This window comes from Hipposideros armiger, unplaced genomic scaffold (assembly GCF_001890085.2).
Source record: "Hipposideros armiger isolate ML-2016 unplaced genomic scaffold, ASM189008v1 scaffold_778, whole genome shotgun sequence".
In the NCBI taxonomy this organism is placed as follows: Eukaryota; Metazoa; Chordata; class Mammalia; order Chiroptera; family Hipposideridae; genus Hipposideros; species Hipposideros armiger.
Window position 1 is genome coordinate 384668 of NW_017732128.1, and position 5176 is coordinate 389843.

General features: G+C 34.9%; 1 pseudogene; it reads left to right on the top strand.

Annotated features, from left to right (window-relative positions):
• The first annotated feature begins 4415 nt into the window (after positions 1–4415).
• The window catches only part of LOC109374028 (28S ribosomal protein S22, mitochondrial pseudogene), a 7471-nt pseudogene continuing 6710 nt past the window's right edge, over positions 4416–5176 (top strand).

Genomic DNA, 5176 nt, shown 5'->3' on the forward strand with positions numbered 1-5176 from the left:
ACACACACACACACACACACACACACACACACACACACACACACACACACACACAGAGTCACAGAAAACCATTAGACAGGCTGATAAAATCCTGTCTAGTTTCAATGACTACAAGAAAGATAAGGCTTTAAAAATATGACTATTTGTGAATTTTCAGATTCTCCTTCATAGCTTGGGTCCTACTTCTCATATTCCCCTCTGGTCATTTGTCACAGTAGACTTAGCACTTTTAAAAATAATAATGGGGTCACTAGAGCATTTTCCAAAAACTTAATAGAATTGCATTCTCTTTTTTTTTTCCTTCTTCTTTTAGCAAATAATTTACACCTACTACCCATTTCTTGGGTTTTACTTGCAAATGATCCTTCCTAAAATATGCAAATAACTTTTCCTCCAAAAGCAGATTGTCTGATTATGCTGCATTGCCAAGGGCAAAATAAAAAGAAAGGCTAAAGTACTTTAAGGGATTTTTAACTAATTCTGTAACTTTTGCTCAGGTTGAAATTATTCAGTTTTCTCACATTACTTACATAGCTTAACTCTTTTCTCATGGTAGAACTATTTCTGGGAAGAATTTTCTTGGACAGATTAATTCTGTAATCAAAGAGGCTGGTGTTAAGTACCCGTCTTAGACTCTGATGCCAGGTCATGGTCTGCTATAAAGTATCAAAGACGGAGTGGAGTGAAATTCTAATCTCAAGATGCTTTTTAAAATCTTCGGGGGTTTTTCTTTTTTGTTTTTTTTTTAAACCCTTTTTTTTGAATCAGGGCAAAATACATGTTACGTATAATTTACTATTTAACCATTTTTAAGTGTATAGTTCAGTGGCATTAAACACATTCACATTTTTTTTTAAAATTAGTTTCAGGAGTACAAAACAATGTAATATTTGTGCAACCATAACCCTATAGAAAGGGGATCAGAATACACACTGCTGTTTATCTGTATATTCAAGCGTTTTGACTCCTCCATCCCACAATTCCCTGTTGAAAGGAAGGTGGAGTTCCCATATCTGAAACTGATAAATTATTACCAAAAATTATCCCCAGTACAATTTTCAATAATTCCCATCAACATTAATAAACTACTCAAATAAACAAAAAGCTAAATGTACACCAATCCAAGAAATAACATGGAAATACATTTGTATAGCTTAATTTTTAAGGCTTTCTAACCCAATTTAAAAAATGTAACATGGAATATTCAAAAGCAAATAACAACAGCTTGTGTTTAAAGCCATTTCCTAACTTTGGAGGAACTAGTTAATTATAGGAAAAAATAAAACAAAATATATCAATACCTATATTTTACATGAATCAAGATAAAGTATAGGATCATTTTTGTAGACAGCTTATGACTACTAGAAAATAAATANAAGCTTCTACTTTCCTTTGGCTGAAGGAAGCTTAGAGTCTGAGGGTAAAGCCGCCCAAGAGATGTTGTCTATAATTGTCAGTCTCCTGTGGCACAGAGCAGAACAGCAAAGACTAGAATATGGATGGGAGGAGAGGGCAGTAAATAGGGCAGTAAATGTAAAATTACCAACGTAATGCTCAAATGTGTATCTCCGACTCAGATATCTCCTCTGAATTCCAGACCTCTATATTTAACTGTTTATTTGCTGTATCCACTGGAATACCAAATAGGCATCTGTGGTAGGCAGAATTCTAATATGGTCCCCCAGACTCCCACTCTTTAGTATGTGTCCTGAATAATCCTTTCCCCTTCACTGTGGAGGGACCTATGAATGTGCTGGTAGTTTCCCCTTGATTAGGTTATATTATATTATCAAGATGATAGGGTAGTCTCTCCATAATTGCTAGTTCACAAAGAATTCCTTGGTAGCTGACTAGAGGGATACTCCTGCTGGTTTTGAACAAGCAACTGTCATTTTATGGAGACAATTGCTTGGCACAGGGCAGCGTGTGGGTTCTAGGAGCTGAGAACAATCTCAGATTAACAACCAGCAAGAAAGCAAAACCTGAGGCCAACAACGTCAAAGAATGGAATCCTGCCAACAACTTGAGTTAACATTGAAGAGAATGCTCTGCTCCCGATAAGAACCTCAGAATGACAGACATCTTGATTTCCGCCTTGTGAGACCCAGCAGAGCATCCTGTGAAGTCAAGCCCAGACTTATGACCTACAGAAACTGTGGGATAATGAATGGCTGGCATTCTAAGCTGCTAAGTTGTCAGTGATTTGTTTCACAGCACTAAAAGACCAATAGTATGTAACAGGTTGACAATAAACTCCTGCCTCTCCACATGTAAACACCAAATCTGTTCCTTCTTCAGTTTTCCTAAGGAAATGATAACTCAATATTTCAGCATACTCATCTCACACATTCTTTATTCATCTTTGATTCCATTTAATATTTCCTATCTTATTATACATAGTTCATCTGTAAATCATGTTAGCTTTATTTCCTACTTAACAGGTCCATAATTCCAACATCTCTTACCTCTTTGACCACCAGTTGGGTTATCACTGCCTTCATTCCGTCTTTGGATTGTTTTAATAACTTCCCAACTGGTTTTCCTGCTTTCATATCTACCCACCAAAGTCTTCTCTACAAAGTTGTCAGAATAATACTTATAAAATTTCAAAACATCTCTGTTCAAAACCTTACAGTGGCTTCCAGTCTCACTCAGTAAAAAACAAAGTCTTTTAAATGGTCCATTAAACATCAGAGCCATTCAAACTGGGGTAGGTAATCCAGAAACTCTTTTTTCTTGTCCACATCATTTTCATGAACAGAATATAGATTTTGTAACTTTTTTTTTCTTTTTTCCAATGCTATATTTGTTATGCTTATATTTATTGAAATTTATTTTTTATATTGACTCTAATATCAAATTTTGGTTTGCATTTTGTAGATCTACATTTACTGTAAATTTGTTTTTNATATGTATATATAATTATAGTTGACATACAATATTATTCAACATCAGCTTCAGAAATACAGTGCGGTGGTCAGTTTAATTTTAAAAGAAAGGAGTCAAATTCCTACCATGCATCCTATTTAGAGCATCTTTATTTCTAAGGCAAAATAGTTCTTTGAACTGGGAATGGTTTTGTAAGCAAGTATAGATTGGACAATGAAGAAAATAAAATTCTTACTTAAGTATGTTAGTGAAATTATCTTAAGCATTTAGTATATTTTATAATATTGTAAAATGAGATAATTAGAAATAGGCATTCAAAATTTGCCTCAACAATAATCTTATGATAAAAGAGATGTGATGATGATTAAATAAATGAATGTTTAACTATTTGCAATGAAAGCTGAAAATAATATAAAGCTGACCCACAGTATAATCAAGAATTTTTTTCAAATGATAGTAATTTAAAGTAGTGATAAAAAAGCAATTGCAGAAATATTATTTATTTCCATATGCTTATGATTTAGAGAAAATAAACTAAAATCTCCTTACGCCCTTCATCTTTAGCAAATGTGTTACAGCTGCAGTTACAGGAGAAACTCAATTTAGTTTACATATTTTAAAAATACAGTATGATCATAGACAAATTCCTAATAGTTCATAAGAAATTACCAAAATAATGCTTCCTTCTAAATACATATAGAATCATTGTATATGTTGAAACAAATTACTCACTTGAATGTTATTTAGCTTATTCCAGTGTAGTATTCAATAATTACATAATAAAACCAGCTCTATGTTTATATATACATACATGTACTTCTCCCAATTTTGCAGATTACATTTAAAGCTAGAAAACATATGAATGACAAATTACTCTAACTTATTTACTAGGTAATATACAACTACTATATGAGTCAAAAAGGTAGTAGTTTCACACCCAAGAGAATTTGTTTATACATTTGTTAACTTTACTCAATTCCTATTGGTTCCTATATGGTTTTTTTTGTTTGCTTGTTTGTTTGTTTTCCCAGTATCTTCCTATATATTAATTCAGGCCTCTGGGACCCAGCCCTAGGCAAGAGGTAGCCAGCTCTTTTCTATCCTTCATTAAGCTTCCAGNATTATAGTTTTCAATTATTTTGAGGAAAATTACAAACAAGAAGCACCATAGATGCTGTAGCTCTGTGAAGGAAAGAAAGCCTCTTTACTTTGGATTAGATTAATAAATATTATTTGAAATGCTACTATAATACTTCGTACAACTGGTGATTTAAATAACTCTAGTGCCGGTGGCACTGTGGAGCCCCACTGATAGGTTCTGGAAGCACTAACGAGGCTGTTTCCTGGCCACAGATCTGCCCTGGCCTGGCACCCTGCTCCACAGCTACCCGGCCCTGAATGGCAGGAATGTCATGCCATCAGCTTGGTTCGGAGGCAGACTTTGATGTCTTTTTAGCAGAAACTGTATCCTCATCTTCATGAATGTTCAGTGAATTTTAAATGAAGAATGAATAAGTGAATGAACGAATGAGTCTTAACCTGGTAGCTCAGAGATCAAGAAACTTATATTTATGGATGAGAAAGTCCAAACCATGATCATCAAGAAGACAGGATTGAATTGGCAGATTTTTAAGCCAGCTATGCAAAAATTGAAGCCACCAACCTATAAGCTATTGACCCGGTCATCGATGCAAGAGGCTACAAGACAGGAAGTTGAGGCACCTAAAGCACCATTAAAAATGCCACCAGTGCTAGAAGAGCGAGCGCCAATAAATGACGCGTTCGCTGAAGGTAAGATTCTCGAAGTAGCAGAAACAGCCAAATATGTGTTTACTGATACATCATATAGCATACCACACGGGGAGTGTTTTATTGTCGTCAGAGAACCGGGTGGCACACTACGCAAAGCCGCTTGGGAAGAATGGAACCGGGTGATTCGAGTTTATTTCCCAAAAGAATATTGGAGAATTTTAACACCAATATTTTTCAAGTAAGAAAATCTTAAAACCATGTACAGCCAGGACTGGCATGTTAATGTCCTCAAACTCTGTGTTGTCCATTTTGAGCCAAATTCTGCTGAATTTATCAAAGTTCACCATCAGACCTATGAAGATATAGATAAACATGGAAAGTATGACCTTTCATGTTTAACAAGACACTTCGGTGGAATGGCTTGGTATTTTGTAAATAAGAAAATGATTGATGGTTTACTGATCGATCAGATTCAGAGAGATTTAGTCAATGATGCCAACAGCTTGGTCCAACGGTAGCACACCCTCCATCCAGA